Source organism: Pseudopipra pipra, chromosome 19 (assembly GCF_036250125.1).
Source record: "Pseudopipra pipra isolate bDixPip1 chromosome 19, bDixPip1.hap1, whole genome shotgun sequence".
NCBI lineage: Eukaryota > Metazoa > Chordata > Aves > Passeriformes > Pipridae > Pseudopipra > Pseudopipra pipra.
The window spans coordinates 11,345,700-11,368,875 of record NC_087567.1 but is presented as its reverse complement, the minus strand read 5'-3'; the positions used below and the strand labels follow the sequence as shown (position 1 = coordinate 11,368,875).

Genomic DNA, 23,176 nt, shown 5'->3' with positions numbered 1-23,176 from the left:
GGAAGTGCCACGATGTCATAGGAAAAGACATTTCTCAGTAATGAAATAAGTTAAATGTCCAGAAAGCCGGTGCACAGAGTGAAGGAGATGGATTTCCTGCCATCAGGTTTTTGCCTGTAGGTGTTAAGGATAGAAGGTGGATTTTGGTGTTGCCCAGCCCAGCCCTTGCTGTAGCTCAGAGCTGGGCTCAGCCCTGGAGCTTTGTTGGCACATTCTCCTCTCCCATCCCCGTGGAAAATGAACCAAATCTCTCGACTTCCGACTGAAATGTAAGATGTGAGATAAGTATTTACTGGAAGGCTCCCGTTGCCAAATAGCCTGGAGACCCTTTCCTTCCTCCTGAACAAGAGCAGGGGGTGTTAACTGTGTCTCTGGGTGGTGCTGGGCTTGACAAGTTCTGGTCTGAGGTGAGATTTGCACCTTCATCACCATAACAAAGACCTTGAAGGATGCACAACCCCCCTGCCTTGTGTCAGGTGTCCTCCAGCAGCTCCCAAATCACCTCCTCGGGATGTTTGGGTACCCCCTCAGCATCTCAGGAGGAAAGGCAGTAAAATGGTGGCTTCTCAGAGATAAACCACCTCGATTCTGCAAACCCCTGAGCCCTCCCTGGCTCAGCACCCTGAGCCATGCTGAGGGTCACCTTTGGTGTGTTGATGCTGCTCCTCTGCTCCTCCCCACGTCCCTCTGGCAGTGCCAGGGGCTCAGCAGGGCAGAGGGGGACCCTGTGCAAGATCCAGCTCCTCCCTTTCCATAGGGACCCACCTGGAGCCACGGGGGCTCTTGTGGGGGGTATTCCTTCACTCCCACTACCAGCCATCCCTCCTGGCTTCCTTGCAAAGGCTGGTGACACCTCCCTGGTGACACCTCCCTGGTGACACCTCCCTGGTGACACCTCCCTGGCACCGGGCGTGTGGCAGAGGCGAGGGGGGCACCCCACGAGGGGTGGGCAGAGCCCTGAGCCTGCCTGTGCTTTTTAATATCTGTGCAAATGGAGCGGGGCTCCAGCTCCAGAATGTTTGTCTTGGAGATTAAATCTGGAGAGCCTCCGGTCTCCAAGTCCATGCCGGGAAGAGAGGGGCGAGGAGGGAGGGAGGGGAGCCCGGCCCCACGGGGGCACACACCTTGTTAACCCTCTGCAAGCTGCCAGCTGGAAAATGGAGGGTTGGAGGGCAGGGAGAGGGAGAAAGGGTGGGGAAACGTGGGGCTCTGAGACAGCTTGGGAAAGGTTGGCACAGCCTGAGTTGCTGCACCTGCTCGTGAAGCTTTTGCAGGCAGGAACCTTTCCGTGCTCCTTCTGCATGGGGGGGTGTTCCCGTGGGAGCAGTGATGCTACAGCCAGGAGAATTCCTTCTGGGAGTGCAGAGCAGAGAATTACGGGATGGTTTGGGTTGAAAGGGACCTTAAAGATCGTCTTGTTCCAACCCCTCTGCCATGGGCAGGGACACCTTCCACTAGCCCAGGTTGTTCCAAGCCCTGCCCAACCTGGCTTTGGACACTTCCAGGGATGGGGCAGCTACAGCTTCTCTGGGCAACCTGTGGCCTCACCACCCTCACAGGGAAGAACTTTTTCCTTATGTCTAATCTAAACCTACTCCCTGTCAGTTTGAAGCCCCTTGGTGCAGGGTCAGTGTGTGTGAGACCCTCAGTCTGGGCTTCCCATGGCTCGTGGCTTCTCCTGCAGCTCCTTCTGTGCCCGTTCAGAGGGCTGGGTCCCGCTCTAACTGCTCTGCTGCATCCCAGCCCTCGCTCTCCATCACTTGTGCCTTCCCCAGCAGGTGTAAGTGGCATGGGGACCTTCTCCCCCTGCATGTCCTGGCCCCCTGGGTGGCTCAGAGCATCTCAGCTGCAGCACAACCTCCTCCTCAGGGCTGCCTTTAAGTCCAGGTGCCCGGGGCAGGCAGGAGGGAGGGGAAGCATCTCCCGTGTCCCGTTGCAGGAACGTTCCCAAGCACTCCATCCCGTGTACAGGGAGTACTCCAAGTGCTCCTGCAGTGCCAGGGCTGGGCCTGCAGTGCTGTTTGGGGAGGGGATCGTGCTCGGTGCCCACATGCCTCTGGCACTCCTGCAGCAGGTAGGCTGTGTTTGTCCTGGGGCCTGGCCCCGGGTGCTGGCAGCTGGGGCTCAGCCAGGCTGAGATGTGAGTTATCCAAGGATTGCTGAGAGGCCAAGCCTGCTCCTTGTGCTGATGGAAAACGTGGCTTCGAGCAGTTGTACCCAGTGTGAGCTGGTGGAGCTGTGCCAGGGGGTGGGTGGGAGCTGGGGGGTGCACCCCCTGCTCTGTGGGGTGGGAGGTGGGTTCAGCACCACCATCGTCAGGGAGAGGCTTTAAGGAGCCTCGAATGGCTGGAGCTGGTGGCTCACAGGGTGACTGAAGGGGCACAGCTGGGGGTAGATGTCTTACAGATGTCTTATTTTCCCCTCTTATTTTTGTTGCTTGAAGTATTTGGCTGGTTTTAGCATGTCGTGGTGTGGGGATCTGTCTCCCAAATGACTCTCTGGTCCAGGTTTGGGACTGGGGACAATTTGTAGAAGAAAGGCCATGAAGCTGGCAAAGCACAGGGGCTGCTCCCCACACAGCTCCTTCCACTGAGTCCTTCCCTGCCCTCAGCAGCCCAGCACCTGGGGTGGATCAGCTGGCTTGCACATGGATCTCCATCAGGAAGGGAGGTGTTTCCACCTGCCTGCATATCCAAAGGTCTCCAGCTCCTGGATGTTGGGCCAACCTCTCCTCCAGCTTCTGCATCCAGCCTGGGAGGGAAAACGTGGTGGGCTCAGGGCTTGGTGGCTGGTCAGCTCTGCTCCTGCAGCCCTTGGCTGGGCAGAGTCCTCCTAGTTAATCTAAAAGGCAGAATTTAATTAAATGAGATGTAGATCTCATCTGCTGGGAGTTCTCCTTGTGGGCACCGTGCCCTGGATCGTGGCCAAGGCAAGGAAGGGAGCTGGGGGAGGAGGAGGGAGGAGGAAGGCTGGGCAGTGCCTTCCTTTCACTTTCCTCCAGCACTGGCCAGGTTTTCCCCTCACCTGCTCTAAGGATGGGGCTGGGATGAAGCTGTTCAGCTCTTCCCAAACCCCACCACGGTGGCTTCAACCATAAAACCACAGCCAGGAGCACAGAAGTGGGTGTAGCTTGGAAAAAACCAGATTTTGTGCCTGCCATCCTTTTATTATCCCATGAAAATGTCTTTCTTGGAAGCTTTCTTTGCTTTTGCTGCCTGGAGTGCTGGGAACTGGGGGCAGAGAGCTGGAAGGTGTCGGGAAGGAGGACAGGCAGGGCTGGACTGGGACATACTGGGGATCGAGGATGGATGCAGGGATGGATGCAGCTGCACCCAACCTTCTTCCTCCTCAAATCAAAGTGATGATGTTGGGGACTAAGACTCCTTTTTGGGAGCAGGAGAGGTCCTGTCCTGGGCTGGACGTGGCAGGACCCCCTCGAGGTGCAGCACAAGCAGCCTTCCCTCAGGAAACACCCTGGCTCCAGCAGGGAGAGCCTATTAAAAGGGAATGGGCCAATCAATAAATCAAGGCACTTGAAAAATGAAACCAGGGGGTTGGGAAAAGAGGTTTTCTTCTTTCTTTTTTTTTTTTTTCTTTTTCCTCAATTAAAGCAAACAAACCCCCCCCTGCAGGCAGGGCTGGCGCGGGCGCTGCGCAGGGCCCAGCTCAGGGTGCTGCTGAAATGAGCTCTGTAAATCACAGCTCTGATACCTGGAGGTGTTGAAAGGGGAGCAGCTATTCCCCAGCTCGGGAAGGGAGAGGGCTGGGAGTGCCCATTCCTTCTGGAAGGTGCATTTTTCTCCAAAAATCCATCTCTGTGTGGATCTTAGGTTGACATCAGCGAGGGAAAGAAGATGCTTGTGAGGGTGGATGGATTGAGCTGAAGGGATTTATCCCAGAGGTTTTAGGTAACAAATACTTGGCTGTATCCCTGCTCTAAGCAAACCTGTTCGACTCTGGATGTTTTCAGGCTCTTTAATGGGACCTTTGAGACTCCCTGCTGGGAGGTTTTTGGGACCAAACATCGGGATGCTCTTGGAGGGGTGGTAGCACTGCCCTTGTTGTTGGGGACATGGTTCAGTGGTGGCCTTGGCACTGCTGGGTTGATGGTTGGGCTTGATGAACTTAAAGGTCCTTTCCAACCTCAGTGATTCCGTGACTGTGTGGGGCAATCGCTGCCTTTTGGCTTTCCCGTCCCCGCGTCCCAGGGGTGGAACAGACGGCTTTGTCCCGATGATGGGAGCAGGAATTCGTGGCTCTGCCACACTCTGGGCTTTAAACTAAACAGCAGAATACCTGGACTGACTGGGAAAAAGGCAGGAAGGGTGCCCAGCCAGCGTGTGCCCCGTGGCTGAGGGCAGGCTGGGGCGGGCTGAGCGTGCCCTGGCAGCAGGAGCTCCGGGCTGGCAGCAGTGCTGTGTCCCCCGGCCTCAGGCACCGCAGGAACGGCTGCTCTGCCCCGTAAAACCCCCGAGGTTTGAGCCCTTTTCCAGGTGCACGGCCCTGGGAGCCCCTTCCCAAGCCTCTCGCCCGGGGATGGCACCGCGGGGCCGCTCGGCCGAGGCGTCGTCCCGAGGAACAAGGAGCTTTTCACTGGGGTGCTTTTTTTCCTGACCTACATTTTTTATATTCCTGCATCGAGTTCTTAAGTTTGAGCCCGTTGGCGTTTCTCAGCCAGCAACGGTTTCAAGAAAATTCCTGATGAATTCTAGGAAAGGCCGGGCTGAGGGGACAGTTCTCCGTGCCCTCCGCTGAGGTCACGGCACGGCCGGTGCTGTGCCCCCCCCTCCTGCTGGGAATGGTCCTGGGGGACTTTTGGGGGTCACCAAACCCTCACCTCGACCCTTCCACACCCCAGGATGGAACTTTTGAGCCCAGAAATCCCGTGTTGTCCCTGCTGAGGGCCGGTGGGTGGATGTTGGGGTGACCCACGAGGACCGTGCCCTGGTGTCCCGGGGTGATGCCACCCCGAGCGTGGCTACACGTGGAGTGGTTTCACTCCCAGAGTGATCAGCAGTGGGTCTGTGGCAGTGGGTGTGTAATGAAACTTCTTTTTTTCTTTTTTTTTTGAAGCCGACTAAAATTATTTTGGAAAAATTTCTTTTCCCCAATTTCGGCGAATTTGAATTAAGACAAAGACCTTTTTCTTATGCTTTTTCCCTTTCACTTGACACCCCGCAGGGCAGGAGGTGGGGGATCCATGTCTTTGGTCACTGTGAGTTAAAACTGACATCAGGAGGGAATGAGGAGAGCCTGGAGTAGGGCTCCAAGTGGGATGAAGGCTCTGCCCTGATTCCTCTCCCTGATTCCTGAGGATGGGTTTGAGTTGTGTGTTTGTTTGATGGAGGGTTATTTTGATCTTGGGTTGGACTGGACCAGCTGCGAGACTTGTTTGTTTTATCCATGTTTTCTGTTCCACTTGAAGGGAAGTTGTTTAAATGGAGTAATTTTTAAAAAATCCCTACTTTTTTATGCCCCCCCCGTTTTTATGCCTTACCATTTGCAAACAAAGGACCAGTGAGTCTGTGGTGCAAACTTCTGCCTTGATTTATGCACATAAGAGATTTTTGTTGTTGCTCTCTGGTTTCAAGGACCCAGAAGGGACAAACAGCCCAAATTTGCTCCCCTCTGAACACCACATTTCGGATGAGGGCAGTCGCTGAAGGTTCCCACCCTTCCTCAGCACCGAGCCCTAATCCTGGCCCCAGGGCCCATCTCACTGCAGGTGAGAGGTAACTTTACCTCCTGATCCGGTGCTGAGGTGCATTGTGAGAATTAAACAGTGTTTTGCTGTGCTAATTTCCCGCCGTGGATTGTATAATTATCTTTTTATAGGGCTGGGTGTGTTCCGGCCTTTCCTGCCCCACGGAGCGGTGGCTGTGCCTGTGCCTGGGTGGGACAGGTTCTGGCACACCTGGCTCTGGGCTGGCTTTGCTCTGGGATTTTGGGAAATTAACTGGGCACTGAGGGATGGAGGTGCCCTGGAGACTCCCCAAGAGTTGCACTTTTTGCGTCCCCCACTCCTGAGCCCCCCCAGTTCCTCCCTTCAGGAGCAGCAAACCTTGGTGTGTCGTGGGAGCGCTGGTGTGCTGGGCTGCTGGGAGGGATGGCACTTGGAAAAGGAGGCTCCTGCACTCAGGGAGCGCAGCTGGATCGTGCCAGGGCAAGTTTTGCTGCTCTTGGATGAGTCCCACCAGCATCCCTGGTACCAGCAGTTTCCACTGCGCTGGGAGAGTGATGCTGGTGGGATGGGCCTCACCCTGACCAGCTGGGGAGGCTTCTCCCCTCCCTCAGGGATATCAGTTCCTTTTGGATAAGAAGATAAAGGTCTTAAAGCTGTGGTTTAGAGCTCCATAGTGAGGCAGGATCCATCCTGTGGGGCTGGGTGAGCATCTCCCTTTGCTCTGCTTGCACTGGGTGGCTGTGTCAGCTCTGCCTTGGCACTTCACCGGAGTTCCGTATCCTCATTTTTCGTGAAGAAGGAGGGGAGAGAAGGGAGAAGGGGGGCACAGAGAACTAATCAGCTTAGGGTCAGAACAGGAAAAAACACTGCTTAAATTGGTAATCCCCCGGGATAGAAATCAGCTCAAAGCTGCAAAAGAAATGTGCAGCCAGATGGTTTTTCCTCCTTCCCTTCCTCCCATCCTCAGGGGGACCAGTCTCAGAGGGCAGGGGGTGGTGACAGGGCACCACTCCAGTGTGGCTTTTGCATCCTTGTTTGGGATCACTCCCTGGTTCAAAGCTTTCCAGAAAACACCTTGACCCACGTGTGAGGACTTTGGGCATCCCCAGGCCGTGGGGAGCAGAGCTCCATCCCTGGGATGGGACCCTGTGGGATGCACAGCCAAACCCATCACCGTGGAGCCAGACATGGAGGTTTTGCAGTGCTTTTCCTATCCTGTGAGCCAATGCTGTGCTGCACTAGGATGGGAGCAGAGAGAGGTGTGGGAATGAGCACAGTACCCCTGTAAACCCCTGGAGATCCATCCCTGCTGAGCTTTTTTTGGATGCAAGAGGTGCTGCAGAGCATTCCTCTGTCTGCTGGCACAGCAAGCAGGTGGAGAAGAAGAAGGGCGAGAAGAAGAGGGGGAAGAGCCTGCCTGCTCATTTGGAAGAGCCCAGGGATCAAATGGATCATCAGGGCTCCTGCTGATGACAGCAACCAAGGGGAGCTGCTCATCTGCCCACAGCAGGGGCTGCTGGAGCTCCGGCAGGAGAAGCAAAAACGCTGGGAGATAAAGAAGTTTGTGCTCAGGGAACATCGTTCTGCTGCTCGGGCCCATCCATCAGCCTGTCAGAGGGTTATCACTGTGGGGATGCTTTTAATAAAGGAGCAGAACTGTCATTGGGTGCCAGAGCCTTCCCGAAACCTGCGGCAGCCGCTCCCGGAGTCCGTGACATCGCTCCCTGCTTATCACCGGGCTGCAAAAATGAAGGAGAATGGGACTTTCTTCATTCTTTCACCTGCCTGTCAGTCTCCAAGTGACACATGGCTCTCAAGAAAGAGCGTGGCCTTTTCCTGCGGGGAAGGAGGGGGAAAATTGCTCGAAAGAGCCGGAGAGGGAGGCGGCACACGCAGAACAGGTTGGAGCGTGGGAGCGAGAAAGTCCTCGGGGGTGTTTCTGTTGGGGGCTTCAAAGTTCTATTTTTAGTCTTCCTTAGGGTGAGCACCTGCACTCAGGTCTGGGTGGGTTGGTCAGGGCTGGTATTTGAGGAGGGAACTGCAGCTGGTGCTGGGGGTGACGCTTTGGGAGCAGCGGGTGCCATGCTCCAAGTGCATCCCAGCGGGACTGAGCTGCTGCCAGTGCTCACCCGCATCCCTGGCATCTCTCCTGGGCCCCCATCCCCTGGGATTGCCCTGGCCATCACAGCCATTGCCTTCCACACCTCTGCAGAGCAGGATGCTGCTGTGGTGGCCGGGGGACCCTTCCTTCAAGCTCTCCCTGCTGCACCTCAAGCCTGTGAGTTTTTTCCAGGTGTCGGTTCTTAGGAGGAGCTCTCCAATACCCTGTGCTATTTTTGGGTTGAAGAGGGGGTCTCACACAGTCTGACCTCCAGATTGCCCAGCCCTGAGCATCCCCTCTCCCCCTGTGGGGTGTAGGGTGGGTGTTTGGTGGCAGGGATGGTGTGTTGGTGACTCAGGAGGGGCAGGTCGGTGACTCAGAGCTGACAGCACCTGTCTGGGCCGCGGTTATTTATTAACACCCTACCAGAAAGGGCGGCCTGGGAACAAACCACTTGCTTCGCTTCCTCTGGCTGAGGAGGTTTAATGACACCTCTCCTGAGGCTGTCTGGGGTTTTGGCAGGGCTCTTGTGTCTCATGCTTAGGTTGGTAAATGGAGATAATCTCTTTGAACTGAAACTCCGGGAATTAGGTTGGCACTGGCAGCAGAGCCCGGTGGTTTAAGGAGAAGGCTCGGTGGTGTTGCAGTGGTGTCAAAGGGCTGCACCCAGCCTGGGGGCTCCTTCATGGCCAGTTTAAAGCCTCCTGGAGTGAGACACCTGCTCCAATCCTGGCACTCCACTATAGATCAGGCAGCAAAGCTCAGGACCCCCGACCTTGCCCACAGAAGCTGTGGCTGCCCCATCCATGGAAGTGTCCAAGGCCAGGTTGGATGGGGCTTGGAGCAACCAGGTCTAGTGGAAGGTGTCCCTGCCCATGGCAGGGGGTGGAATGAGGTGGAATGGACTCTAAGGTCCCTTCTAACCCAAATCATTCCATGACTCTATGATGCAGCACATCTCACGGTGCTGGTGGTGGAACAGGCAGCATGGCAAGAATGTTTTCCCCAAGGATCCCAGATTCCCACCCCTGGTCACCTCCTGGTTGGGCTGGGGATGTGAGCTGGCCCGTTGTGTGGGGTTCTGTCTGTGGTGGAGCAGCTGGGCGAGGAGGAGGAGGGGAGGAAGGAGCTGTGAGGAGCCCCATGTGAGGTGGGATGTGTGAACAAGCAGAGAGTGATGGGAACAAGCAGAGAGTGATGGATGGGTCCCCTCAGCAGCACAAGGGTCACACCCTCACCGACCTGCCCTGGTGGCTGCTCACTCTGGGGGGACAGTGGTGGCAGGAGACCCTTGCAGGAGGCTGCCAGGCTCGGGAGGACACCGTGCGTTGGCGGGCACAGGCTGTGACTCAACGGGGCCGTTTCATCTCCCTCAGATCTTTTGCTTTTTTACTTTTCTTTAATCCACTTGCCTCATTGACTTTAGTGGCTGGGTTCACTGAGGAGCACTGTGGTCGTTAAGCACGTCGGGGCATGTGGATAAACCTGCGTCTCTGAACGGGAATCACTTTAAAGCCGGGATCAAATCCCTGCCTGGGTGTGACGGGCACAGCACGACCCCAGAGTCCCTCCTGCTGCCCCTCACCTCCATCTTGCCCTGCTCCCTGTTTGGAAGGGATAAGGCCAACCATGGTGTGCAGGTTGGAAGTCCCATCCCTTTGCAGGTCCCTCAGTGTGTCCAGGTCCCAGTTTCCCTCCACGGACTGGGACTTGTCAGGGCTTCCCTTCCCCTTTCCCGGGGTTGGGGCCAGGCCGAGCCCTGCCTGGGATGTGTGTGCAGGGGCAGTGCCATGAGGTGCTAAGGCAGCTGTGCTGGGACCGGTTCCTGCAAACAGGCTGTAGCTCTCTGGCTGCATTTTTCTAAATCCAGCCCTTTGGATGGGAAGGGTTTTGACAGTAGAAGTGGAACTGGGGCATGTCTGAGCAGGGCGAGGGGTCTGAGGGAGGGACACCCGGAGAGGGAGCAGCAGGGAGGTGTGTGAGCCATAACGGGAGTGCTGCCAGGATCGTTTCCCTGCCTGTTGGTTTCCTTTCCTGTTTGCCTTTGCTGCCCACACAGTTTGTGCTCACGCTGTCAGTAGATGCTGTAGATGCTGTAGATGCTTCCGTCCCGATGCCAAAAGTCTCGTTCCTATTCCTGCGCTTTGCTCTGCTCCCGGAAAACATGTGTTTGGGGGGACGGGGAGGAGGCAGATCCCCCTCTCGAAATGCAGAGACCATCATCCTTCCTGCTGCAGACTCAGCAGCTCCTCCTGCGTGTGCTCCGGATGGATGCACTCCCTTTCCCGGGATGCTGCTGAGTGTGGAGGCAGCTCGTGTCCTTGTTCCAGCGCCTGCTGCCTCCCCCCTACTCTCCCGGGATGTTGTGGTGGGCTCTTGGAGAGAACAGCAGTGCGGGGGCTGGTGTCCAGGAGACACCGGTGGCCTCGGGGCTCGCAGTGTGTGGCCTGCTTGAGCTGCTGCTCCCAGGGCACAGGGAAGCAGCTGATGCCTCACTGGGGAACGTGGGAGGCAAAGGGAAAAAACACATTGCACCTGAGATGGTGCTGTCTGGGGAGGTTTAGCGCTGGGGGACGTGCAGTGCTGGGGAAGGGGGAGGTTTGTCCTGGGTGGGCTTTGTTCAGGTCAGTGGGGTCTGGGCAGGCTGGTCCTTCACTGGGAGTGTCTCTGGGACAAAACAATGTGCTGTGTCCCACGGTGTGGGGCTAAACAAGGGCACCCACACACCATTGAACCTGCCTGGGCTCCTTTCCCCGCTGAAGGGTGACAGTGTGCCTAATCCACGTGCTGATGCCCCCGATGTGGGCAGGGGGCCATCCTGCAGCAGCCACCATGGCTCGTGTTCCCGGTGCCTCCATCCCTGCGGCAGTGGCCGCTCCTGCACCATCCCTCGGTGCGGCCGCATCCCGAGGAGGGACCGCGCCGGCCCGAAGGCTTCGCCGGGGTGGGGGCATCAGGAAGCGCCTTTGATGTGCGGGCACTAAGAGGCTTTGAAATGAGCCGCAGGGCTGCCCGCCCCGCCGGGGAGGGGAGATAACACATCAGAGCCTGCGCCCAGCGCTGCGGCATCGCCCTTTATGGAGCGCTGATTGCTCCCGAGCGCGGCTCGCTCGGGGGAACTTCAAAAGCGGCGCTGGACCTGCAACAACGCCCTGTGCAAAGAGTCCCGGGCCGGGTGTGCGGCTACACCCAGGGTGACGAGGTTCGGGGCCCTTCACGTCCCCACGCCTCGGTTTTTGGTAGATCTTTGTGGCCCACTGAGGTGGGTGTGAACTGGATGCGGGGGGATCGGACCCTCTGGACCTTCTGGGTGGGCACTGGGGTGCCACCATCAATAGTTTAGCTCCCTGCCTGTCCCAGATCCTGCTGTGCAGTGATCCCCAGAACCTGGGAATTTGGGATTAGTGCCTTGCAAACCCCAGTGGTTCTCGTGAGGTCCCTCTGAACAGTCTTGGTGGGCGCTGGGTGCCTCTGGGGTGCCGCCACCACCAGTGTCTGAGCTCCTTGCCTGTCCCAGGCCCTGCTGTGGTGGTCCCCCAAAGCCTTTGGGAATTTGTGGTTAGTGCTTTGCAAAGCTCAGTGATGCTCCTGAGGCAGGCAGATGCTCAGAGCAGGGGGCAGGATTTGCAGCTGCTCCCAGCATGTTTCCCAGCAGCACGGGAGTTAACAGGAGAAGTTGGGGGAAAGAGGAGGAAAAGAGTTCGGATCTCCTCCGCCCCCCCTGCCTTCCCCTGGCTGCTGCCATTTCATCAGGCTGTGTATTGGCCTCCCGAGGATGGAGCTGGGTAACACCACAACATAAACAGAACATCTGGAAGCTCTTAAAGGGTTTTATTTTTTAACACATTTACAAGAGCCAGGGACACTTGTGCAGAGAGCTCTCCAAACTGGGAGACGCTGTGCTCGCTCCTTCCCCAAAAGCCCAGGGCTGGTGGTCAGGCTTTTTTCCCCTGGAGAAGGAGCTTGAGGGGCTGGTTTGTGCCTCCACACTGGATTGCTGAGGGGGTGGTGTCTGGGCCAGGAGGTGCCAGTCTTGCTTGCATATCCCTTGTGAGGTCCAAGGCAAACAGATGATAAGTGTGGCACGAAAAACGAGCATAAACCTCTCCCCTTCTTTCCGTGTGCCCCTGGTTGATGCTGGAGCAGGATGGGGAGTCAGGGAGGGTCTGCTGGGGAGAAAAGCTGTTTAATGATCTTATGGAGCGAACAGGGTGGGAATCAAAGAGCAGAGCAAATGATCCACAGTGTGTATTTAATTCCCCACATGGACCTAGAGCTTGTCTGAGCCAAATGGGAGCTGCCTGTGCCACGCTTAGCAGTGGGGTCTGGATCCTCCAGTTGATTTGAAAGCTTGTGGGTGGAGACCCTGTGGATAGAGGGATAAATGAGATCCATTCTCACTCTGCTCTCTTCTTGACTGTGTTTTCCTCTCCCTGTTTCCTTCCAAATCTCTGTGACAGTCAGGAAGAGGAGCCCCTTTCTGCCCAGGGCAGCAGTGAGGGCACAGGGATGGGCACTCCTCCCGTGGAGTCCTTGGCTCTCACACGGTGGTCCCTGTGTCCCGGCTCTGTGCTGGGATGTTCAGTCCATGACTTGCACATCCCTTGGACTGGGTGAGGCAGCCCACGTGCACACAGGCAGGATGAGCTGCTTTCCCTTCCTCTGTGTTCCCAGATGTTTTGGGAATTGTTTTGTCTGTGCACAGAAATGGCCATTTGGGTTTCTTCCATCAGCCCCCGGCTCTGTCTCTTATCCACCCTTGTGCTGTCCTGCACCCTCATCTGCTGCCTCCTGATCCCACAGGAGCCCAGCCTTGGGGCTGGGGCTGCCTCTCCTCCTTTACACGGTGCTCCAAACATTTTACTTGGTGACAGAGAAGAACCATGATTTGCTCCACCACAGCCAGCTGCCTACGAGCCTGGACCTTCCGTTAACGGCGTGTTTTTCCTCCGCAGGGTCCGCGGTGAAGGCTCGGGGTGCAGGGACCCACGAGGGGACAGCCAAGGTGCTGCAGCTCTCACCATGGCCAGGACAGCCAGGAGCACCCTCCCGAGGATGGGCACTTCAGCTGCAGCACGGGGAGAGGGACACGGGGACCAGCAGCTCGCCCTGAGCTCGCCGGGGAGCGACGGAGCATCGGGGGCTGGGGGAGGTCCTTCCCTCAGCACCCACCAAAACCAGCCCTGAAAGCAGCCCCTGTGCCCTCACTGGGCTCCACAGCCCCTGCCTGCTGAGGGGGGTTCCTGCCAGTGCTGACCTCGCTCCCGATTCCCACACAGATCTGAAGGTCTTAATTAGCTGCTCTCTGCTGGGCTTTGGAAATTATCCCTGTGGGAAGTGCTGGCGATGGATGGAGGGATGGCCAAGTGCTCTGGGGCCGAACAGCAGCTCGGAGCTTTTCTCTGTGAAGGACCCCAGTTCCGAGGAACCAGCTGTGGAGTTTTTTTGTCCTTTTTTCTTTTTTACCTTTCTGTTCTTCTTTTTGATGCCTTTTGGGGTTCTGGGTGTTTTTTGAGGACGGCTGGACCTGCGCTGGATCCCGCTGATGCCCACGGTGGGAACTGGAGGCCTTTGGAAGAGCCACAGGGCAGCAGAAGCTGAGTTGGTGGTCGCAGTGCCCCTGGGGTTTGAAACTGCCTGGCAGAGGCTCATCCTGTGCTCTGGGTGTTGGGTGCCCTCAGGAGGGTCTTTGAGCACTCAGGTGGAGCCCAGCCCAGGTGGGATTGGGAAGCAGGAGTGGAGGGAAATGTCACCCTGAGAAACAATTAAATTTCTTAATAAACCGCCCTGGCTCTGTGAGTGCTGGATGTTGTTCTCTGTTTGCCTTGGCTCAGCCACACTTACATCAGGGCCCTGTCCCGGGGCTGCCGGGGGGGACGCCTTGGATTGTACAGGAGACCAGTGCTTTGGGAAACTTCTGCTCTGACAAAGCCAGACCAAGAGTTTAATGCCTTTGCTTTGCAGAAAAGTTCTCCCCTGTCCTTTCCCTCTTCCCTTTCTGCAGCCCTTAACCACCACTGCCTGAAGGTGTGGCCTGGTGAGCCATCCCTAACACACCTCCTGCTCTGAAAGCCACTGAAATGCAAATTATTTCCCCTTAAATCCTGTTGTTTCATGTCCCTGGACTGGGTATTCCCTCCCACCCCGTGCACCTGATGCAAAGCACTGGAAGGGACAGATCCAGGGAGAGATCCAGGGATGGAGCAGGGAATCCCAGAGCCCGAATGTGGACTTTTTGGAGTTCCTGACTAATATTTTCCTCAAAGGCCCCGTGCCTTTGGTGTGGGTCAGTCCCTCATTCCCGGCTCGTGCAGAGCAAACAGGGAGCCAGGCCGTTAAACGGGAAGGGCGTGGGGCTGCACTGCTGTTTACCTGGGGAGCCAGCAGGAAAACCTGCCCCTCACTCTTCCTAGTAAATACAAACTGGAAGCACGGACCAGCTCATGGGGATTTATTAGTTTGCTTTACCAAATGCAAATATTAAGACTAGTCAGGCCGGCCCGGGGGCTGCCTTTTGCCTTTTGTGTGCTGTGCTGGTGCCTCTGGGTGCTGATAAGGGGGTGCCCTGTGCTCGGCCAGTTGTGCTCAGGGGGTTTCTTTTGCGCCAGTTCTGCGTCCCTTTGGCTCAGGACTGATCCTGCCAGGGGCTGAGCACCCGGGGCTGCTGTGCCTCAGCCTCCCCAGCCCTGACCTGGGGATGTCCCCGCTCGGGTGAGCTCCTCTCTGGCATGTCCCAACCCACCCCGTGCCCTTGGCACAGTTTGCAGCTGGTGTTTGGGTTTGTGGGGCCAACCTGGAGCAGGTGAGAGCTCCCTGTGCTTGTTTTCACTGTAAAGGGTAACATGTGATTCTGCTGTCATTGAATACTTGAATGGTTTGGGTTGGAAGGGACCTTGAAGCTCATCCTGTTCCACCCCCTGCCATGGGCAGGGACACCTTCCACTAGCTCAGGTTGCTCCAACCTGGCCTTGGACGCTTCCAGGGATGGGGCAGCTTCTCTGGGTAACCTATGCCAGGGCCTCACCACCCTCACAGGGAAGAATTTCTTTCCCAATATCCAGTCAAAATCTTCCCTCCCTCACCTTAAAGCCATTCCCCTGCAGTTCAGTAATTCCCTGCAGGGTAATCCGAGAGCCCGAGCCAGCTCCAGCTCCAGGGAACACCATCCAGGACCACCCCAGGCATGGCTGGAGGTGCAGGTGGTGCTGGGAGCAGGGATGGCTCGAGGCAGGGATGTGCCCCAGGGCTCAGGGTACAGAGGCTGGGGATGAACAGATGGGAGTGATGGTCCGGAGGAACCGGATTTATGTTTCCTCAGCTTGTTAATGTGAAGATCCTGTTCCACAGAAGGCTCAGTGGGCAGAAGGCCCCTTCCTCGCTTTCATCCTATTGCTTGGGAGAAAGGGGGAGTAGAGTCCAGCTGGGATGGGGAGGGTTTGGGAGGAGGAGGAGGAGGAGGCCAGGTGAGCAGCTGGGGGAGCACAGACCAAACCCAGCCATTCCCTCCATTTCAGTTTTCCATTCTCATCCCGTTTCTGCCCCATTTCATCTGGCCCTGCCTCATCTGGTGTGTATTTACAGGCAGTTAGAGATGCTTGTCTGGATGTTATTTTCCCTCTGGGGCCCATAAAATGCATCTGCTGGAGCTGCTGCCCGGCTCGGGGGGGCCCTGCAGCCCCTGCTGGTGTCCTGAGCCCGTGGCTGTGGGCTGGGGGGCTGCTGGGCCTTCTTCCCATGTTTGTTTTGACAGCTTAGCAGTGTCAGGCCGTGGCTGCAGGTGTGTGCAGGATGAATCCTGCCGGGATGCTGCAGGGCCACACGGACGGGGACACTTGGAAGCTTCCAGCAAACCCCATCCCGGCCGGGCTGGGGGTGGTCGGGCTTCTCTGCGTCATGGAAACACTTAGACTGGGAAAGACCTTCAGGATCATCGAGTCCAACGTTCACCAGCACTGCCAGGGCCACCACTAAACCAACCCAACGTGTGCCCTCAGCCAAAGCCCCCAGAGCTCTTTGAGGAGGGGGTTGGTTCTCAGTCACTCTCCCATCATTCACCATCTCTAAAACTGCCTTTTTTTCCATTGTTAAGAGTTTATGGGTGTCACCTCCCAGCCACAGAATGGTTTGGGTCAGCAGGGACCTTAAGGGTCTTGTTCTGAGCCCCTGCCAGATGCACTTTTGGGTTGCTTTACACACTGCTTTGCTCACTGGTTTAATTCTTGCTTAAGGCTGAGCACCTGGGGGTGCTGACCCCAGATCTCCATGGAGCTCCCAAACCCCCTCCAGGTGTCCCCAATCCCGGGGTCAGTTAAAAGCTCCCCACAGGGGCGGGGCCCCAGAGATGTGATGGTGCTCTGCAGGAGAAGCAGCCACGGGATCCTGGGACCCTGAGCAGTGTTCTCAATGCTGGAGGAGGCAGGTGAGGCTGAACCTCTTCTCCTGCTCTCTCCATGTTGGACTTGGCTGTGCAGTCTGGAGCTAAAGGGGGTGGAGGGTTTTGTGCCTCGGTGTGATGTTGCCATGGGGTTTGGTGTGTGCAGAGGGTTGAACTAGGAATGAAATAGCTGATTATGGTTTTTTCATTTGTCAGACAACACAGCTGAGCAAATCCCAGCCTTCTGTCTGTTCATTAAGGGGCTAATCCTTTGTCTTTTCCTGGAAAAATCCTTTCCAGGAATCCCAAGGTTTTCTAAGTAGGGCCAGGCTTAGAAGATATAATGGGAGAGGGGTGTATTTCCCTCTCTCAGGTATTTCTTAACTGTTTCTCCAGTCGTTTCCACCTCTTGCTTGCCCACACGATCTTCCCTCCTGTTTTCCACCTCCTGCCCAGGAACTCTCCTCTGGGGAGTTCTGGTGTCCTGCAAGGAGTGACCTGACCCTGCCTCCTCTGGCACCCACCAGGGTGGGTGTTTTGGGGCTCAGCAGGGCTCAGGGTGCTGTGGGTGGTGCTGAACCCCCTGGAGGAAGGGCTGTGGGGCCAGGGAGCCTCCATCCAGCCCCAATCCCACAGGAATGCTGATTAGCCCCAAAGCTGCTCGGGGCAGCGCTCAAAGCTAAGCTGGTTCTCCCTCTAAGCCTTTGGGTTTTGGTTGCCTCCAAGGAGAGGAAATTCTCCTGCTGGCAGAGATCTCTCCTCCCTTCTAACAGGGTGATTTTATTTTTTTTTTGGTGCACAGAGTTAAACCTTCCCGATGAGTCCTCCCCAGTTCCCCCAGTTGCTGCTCACTGGGAGCACTGGCCCTGCTCCCCCCAGCTCTGCTGGTGTTGTCTGGGTGCTTGTAATGGCACAGCCTTCCCAGAACATGGGCTGATGTTTGTTCTCCCCCTCCTCTCCAAATTAACGTGCCGGCCGTGCCTCACCCTAATTAAAACCAGCAAAGAGGACTGGTCCGGGCTGTAAAATTCTAGGACAGTTTTATGTAGAGCAATTAAAAGGAAGGCAAAAAAAAATTGTTAAGAAATTAAACACTAATTACTTTTTTTTTTTTTGGTTGTTGCCAGCTGAACTGTTTTGGCAGTGGGGGCTGCAAGTGGGATGCAAAGACTTGGGATGGTTGGTTCCCTGCTGCCATAAATCAACTGGATCAAATGTTCCCTTGCTTTTTAGCCGTGTAACTCATCTGCTGTCAATTAGCCTAAATCACATTTTTTCAATTAAACAGGCTTAGAGGCCTGATAGCAAAGCCTGGTGGGGAGGGGGAGGGAGAGGCAGAGCCTGGTTGTAGGCAGCGAGGTGGAAATATCTTTTTAAAAGGTGTGATCCCATTTTAGTGTTTTCCATATAAAATATGATCTAAATGTCTGTGCTCTGGGGAGCAGTAAGAGCTGGAAGCCCAGCTGAGGAAGGAGCCTGTGGAACAGGGGGGACTGGCCATGGAGGTGGCCCAAGGGATTAAAGGGGAATCCCAGCTGGGATGCTGGAAGGAGAAACTCACTGACTGCAGGAAGACTCCTTTGGGATGGATTTTAGTTGTTCCCTTAAACTCCTGCCCTAATTCCCCTCAAGTTTCCAGGCTTGCAAAGAGGCTGCCCATGGTGTGAGGGCTCCTCTGTGCTTCAGGGAAGGTGAAATTATCCTGTTGTTTGCAGTGGGAATGGGTGGCTTGCATAATACCTGGAATGATTTGCGTTGGATGGTGAAGTAAACCCACTGTTTCCTCTCTCTGTGTCTAGTCTTGCTCACTAAGTGTTTTCTTTCTTGATTGGAAAAGGAAAACAGGCTGTGAAGTACTTGGAAAGGGGTGAGGAAGGGCAGGGCTTGGAGTAAATGGCTCCTTTTATACCTGAATCTGTCCTGTGTCCTCTCCCCCCCCAAAAAAAGGTAGATAAAACCTTCCCAGGTTGGAAAGAACCATCTGCAGTGGGCTGAGGAGCTGGTCCTGGCCCCTGGAGGAGGAAGGGGCGTGTGTGGCCTGGTTAGGGGTCTAGTTGTTGCATATATTACCTGTCCCCCTCCCCCTGGGGTTTGGTCCCTGCTGGAGCCAGACTGTACTGGGAGAGCATGGGGTGGCCCCTGGTTTGCCCAGGGAGTGCTGAGGAGGTGCAAACATGGGGCTCCAAAAGACCCTGCAGATCCCTGGATGTTGGAAATGGAGCTTCATCTGCCTGGGTCAAGGCTTTGCAGGAGCTGGTGCTTCCTGGATGCCCTGGGATGGGGAGGACAGCCGTGGTCCTCCCACCTCTCCCTGCACCAGGGCAGGATGTGCTCCCAGGACCTCTGGAGATGCCACAGTCTCATCCTGCAGTGCCAGATACTCACCCATCAGCTGCAGAAAGGGCTCAGGCCTCCCAGTTCTGCCAACAAGCCCTTGCAGGTTGTCCTATTAGGAAAACCAGAGTCATTTATTAATAAACAGAACGTTAACTGCTGTAATTGGAAGGCTGGCTTCCCACCGCGGGGCTGTGGGTGTGTGCTGCCAGTGTGGGAATGCAGCAGGAATGTCATCCTGGAGAGGGGAGGGCTCCTGTGGTTATTGTGGTGATGGGTTTGGGTTCAGGTGCTAAAAGAACAATGAGAAAACCAAATGTGTGTCCTTGGGGTAGGCCAAAAATACACCCCAGTGGGTATTTAGATGTTAACTGGTGTCATTCCCCAGCACTGCCCCAGGCAAGCTTCTTGCTTCCTGACCAGATCACCCTTCCTTCTTGCTTCCTGAGCAGATAACTGCCCTCAGCCTCCAGAAAGAGCTTTGCTGGCCACTGGGAAGAGCTGAACTGGGGTGATCCAGGCTGAGGAATGTCCCTGAACCCAGAGGAAGGTGGTGATGCCACCTCACCCTCAGTGCCAAGGGAGCTGGAGATGTGGGACTGAGGTGGCCCCTGGGGCTCAGAGTGTGCCCTGCCTTGGGCTTTGCCACCACAGCTGTGTTGGTGAGGGGCAGAGGGAAGGACACTTGACTCTCAGTTCTCAGCAGAGATGGGTTTTCTGCCCCGTCCCTGAGGTTATGGGATGGGCTGGGACTGCTCCTGCTGTGCCGTTGCCTCTGGTCTCCCTCCTGCAGCAGCTGCTGGCCCAGCTCTGTCCATGTTCAGGGAGTTGTAGCAAGAGCAAATCCAGAGCTTTGCTGGAGATAAATTAGGCAGCAGGACCTTGGGTCCCAGAGGTCCCGGAGGACTCCTGGCTTTGTGTTTTTCATCCTGGGAAAGAAAGAATCCCACTATCCTTGTGGTCATTTGGTGGTGCCAGCAGCAAGGCTGGCTCAGGGCCTCTGTTCCCACAAAAGCACCACAGTCAGGTCCCTCCACACCCGGGGTGTTCTGGGCTGCACTTGGGAAATGGCTCCTGGCACAGGAGCCTGTGTGTCCTCGTGGATCCGCCGCTCCAGCTCTCCTGCCCTGTCCCGAGGTTTGCTTTGGAAGAGCAGCGCTGGTGGTTTCTGGAACGTGCTCCATCTAACCCGCCATCAGAAAACAACAAACCCAAACCTGTAATTGCCTTTGGTCTTGAGCAATTTGAGCTGGGTGTGAATTGGCCACGAGGGCTCCAAGAGCAGCCGGGAGCTCCAGGAGCAGCAGCGGCAAGAGGGAGGGGATGGGCTGTGGGAACCAGGGGCACCTCCCTTTGGCCTTGACCCTCCTTCACTCTCACCCTGCACCCCAGAGAAACCCCAGTGATGCTCTGGGCTCTGCTGGCATCAGATCCAGGTGAACCCCCAGCCTGGCAGTGCCCCAGTGCCAGCGTTGGTGGGTGAGCGGCGCCACGAGTCCTGGACCCGGCTGGGGGGGGTTGGCTCCTGTGGAGGATTATGAGCAGTAGAGAATTAAGCCCTGCGTTTCCTGATTTCCCTCCTTTCAGCGGGGCTGGTGCGAGGAGAACAGCCCTGCCCCCTGCCCTGCCTTGCTGCAGTCACTGGAATTCCTTTTGGGAAAGGGGAGAGGGCAAAGGGGGGGAGAGAGTAAATCTGATTTAATTACAGTGACACAACCTGCATGGCCTCAGCGGCTCCGGGGGGAGGTTTAATCTGATTTGGAGGGGGGAGGAGGTGCAGTGGCTGCCCTGGCACGAGCGCCCGCCGCACATGACAGGCTTAGGGCAGCACCAGGCACGGGCAGCGCCGGTCTGGGGGCACCCCCTGCCCACCCGGTGGGGGTGGACCCGGGTGGGGGACAGGGATGGGGTCCTCAGCCCTTGGGAGTGCTCTGCTTCCCACCATGTGCTGTTCTGGGATCCAGGCGAAGAGGTGGTTTGGTTGGAAGTGGTGATGCCCCATCCCTGGGAGCGTCCAAGGCCGGGTTGGACAGGGTTTGGAGCACCCTGGGCTGGTGGAAGGTGCTCCTGCCCATGGCAGGGGGGTGGAAGGGGATGATCTTTAAGATCCCTTCCCACCCAAACCATTCCATGATTCTGTGATCTCCTGTCCCTCATATGGATCCTAATGGAGAAGCCTCTTTCCTCCTCCTCTCCTGACACATCCACCTCCTGCATCCCAGTTCCTCCACAGCACGTGCCTTTGCTCTGAGCTCTTCCCTCTGTGCTTTCCATGTGCTGCCCTGACTTCCCACGCTGGGTTGTCACCTCTGGGGACAGGCTGGAGTGTACAACTGAGAGGGATTTGTGGGCAGGCCTGGAGCTGGGGCCCCCGGTGCCTGAGGGGTCTCCCCACACAGCCAGGGGAGCTCTGCCAGGCTCAGGGATGTGCAAATCCCAGACCAGGAGCTCCAAACCACAGGGTTGTAAAGAAAAAAACCACCCAAAACGACCCAATAATGTGTTTTGAGGTTCTTTTTGTTTAGCTTCTGGGTTTTAGGCTTAAATTGGAGCTGCTTTGTTTTCTGTGCAGTTGGGAGGTCTGGGAGCCTTTCTGCAGGAGGAAAAAATGAGAGACCCTCTGACTTGTGGGAGTCCTGCAGGGGTGGCTGGAGCAGCGCTGGGGTGAGGGGCCTGGACAGTGACTTTTGGTGAAGAAAGAGTGAGGGATCAGCTTTTTCATCCTCTTTTTGAGTTGAGCCACATCTTCTTGGGAAAGTGCTGTGGTGGGGTGAGTGACAGGACTCAACACGGGCCTGACTTCCCAGACCACCAAGGCTTTGTGTTTCTGCTTTAAAAACGCTCATTTTAACATCCCCCTCAGGGGTAGCACCTTATCCCCCCCCTCCCCTCGGATGCCAGGAGCTGGGACACATCCTCCCCTCTGGGTGGGACAGCAGCTGGTGCTGGAGCATCCCTGGGGTGCAGGTTGTGCCTGGAAAGCTGCTCCCTGCTGGGAGGTGTCTGTGGGACCTCGCCCAGCTCCAAGCAAGGAGTTTCTGCTGACACAGCCACCACGGGCTTTAATTGTGCATTATTAAGGACTGCTTTTATTTTAAGAATGTGACCCCTGGTCACAGCGTGAGTCCCCCAGCCCTTTTCCCCACAAAGGGGGTGTTGTGCCTCTTACCTTTCAGGTTTCATTTCGGCTCCCAGCCCTTGCTGGGGAACCCAGAGCAGGGGGAGCTTTCAGAGAGCTCTCACCCAATAACTCAGCCCAGGCTCCAGCACTAGTGAGGTATTTTACACCTGCCCAGGCAGATAATTAATCATTCCTGAAGAATGAAGAAATGTTTCCGAGCCTTTTTTCCCCTCCTTTTTAAAGAATAACAGGGATTTTGATGCCCCTCTGATAGGGGTTTGGGATGAGGAGTGTGAGGGGTGGCTGGCTCTTTGGGAAAGACAAGTGGGATGTGACTGGCCAGGCTGGGGGTGGTTTGGTGTCCATCTCATGGATTTAGGGATGTGGTGGGTCAGAGCCTTCCAGTGGCCTTTGAATCTTGTGTGTGTTGTCCTCTGTTCCTGGGAATGTCTCTTGGAGAGAGGTGATGCTGGTGGCCCTCATTGAATGGGTTGATCTCAGTTTCCCAAGGCTGATCTGGAGGAGTTCTCAGATGGGAAATAAGGAAAAGCCCCCTTGGAAAATCTACCTGCCAGGTTCCCAGTGACTTGTCTCCAGCATCACCATCCAGCTGGGATCTGGAAACACACGTCAGCCCTGCTGAGAGCGAGCCAGCCCTTTGTTCCTGGCTCTCCTTGAAGTGATATTGTGGTTTACTTAATTAAAGACACACAGCATTATTGTGGGAATGACAAGGAATTAAAAAGATTAAATCTGGGAAAAGGCCTATCTGGCCACCTAATCCAGCCCTACTCTGCTGTTCTCTGAGCTGCCCTGTGCAGTTTGAGGTGCCTCAGGTGATGTGTTTGCTCCCTGTTCCCCAAGGAACTCTTCCCGTGGCCCCTCAGGGAGCTGTTTGTAGGGATGAGCTGGCTGGATTCACCTGCATCCTGCTGCTTCCCTGTTCCCCCAGCTGTTTCCACCAGCACTGGGGTTACCAACAAGCCTGGCCAGCCCTGGCAGAGAGGGCTCAGCTTCTTCGTGCTCAGGCCTTGCTGTAGAGTGGATGTGCCCAAGGAAAGTGCCCTTGGATAATCAGAAATTGGGGTCCTTCCTCCTCCCTTCACAGCTGCTTTCCGAGGCTTCATCCCAGCGGGTTCTGGGGTTGAACTGGAGCGTGTTTGCATTTTGGGACATCCTGCACTGACTTTTTGGCTGTTGTTTGTTGCCTACTTCAGTCCAGGGATTCTGACAGTGGGGCTTTGGCCTTGGTGGCATTCTGGTGGAATATCTGAAAAATGAGAAATTGCAAGAGCAAATGCTCAAAGGAGCCTTTTCCTTCTGTGCCTGAGACACAGATCCATGTTGGAAGCTCTAAACTGGATTGGTCTGTGTTCTTTTCATGGCTGTCACTATGGGCTCCCTTCTCCTGCTTCCTCCCATCCTGACCCCTGTGCCAGCAGCTCCATCCCTGGCTGCAGGGCTCTGTGTGCTGCAGGGAGCTGGGCCAGGCAGGACCTTGTTTAGTTGTGCTCCCAGCACTTCCCACTCTGTTTTTGAAGGGGAATGTCAGTCTCTTTGCTA

General features: G+C 56.1%; 1 protein-coding gene across 2 annotated transcripts in view; it reads left to right on the top strand.

Moving 5' to 3' along the window:
- The window catches only part of SLC39A11 (solute carrier family 39 member 11), a 267,969-nt gene that overhangs the window by 125,369 nt on the left and 119,424 nt on the right, over window positions 1–23,176 (top strand). The window contains exon 15 of one of the 2 annotated variants that reach the window (XM_064676144.1): window positions 12,740–13,583. The exons of the other annotated variant lie outside the window; for it this stretch is intronic. The gene's annotated coding sequence lies outside the window, so the exon portion shown is untranslated. Of the gene's footprint in view, window positions 1–12,739; window positions 13,584–23,176 lie in introns of those variants that run through there. 2 annotated transcript variants of the gene reach the window in all.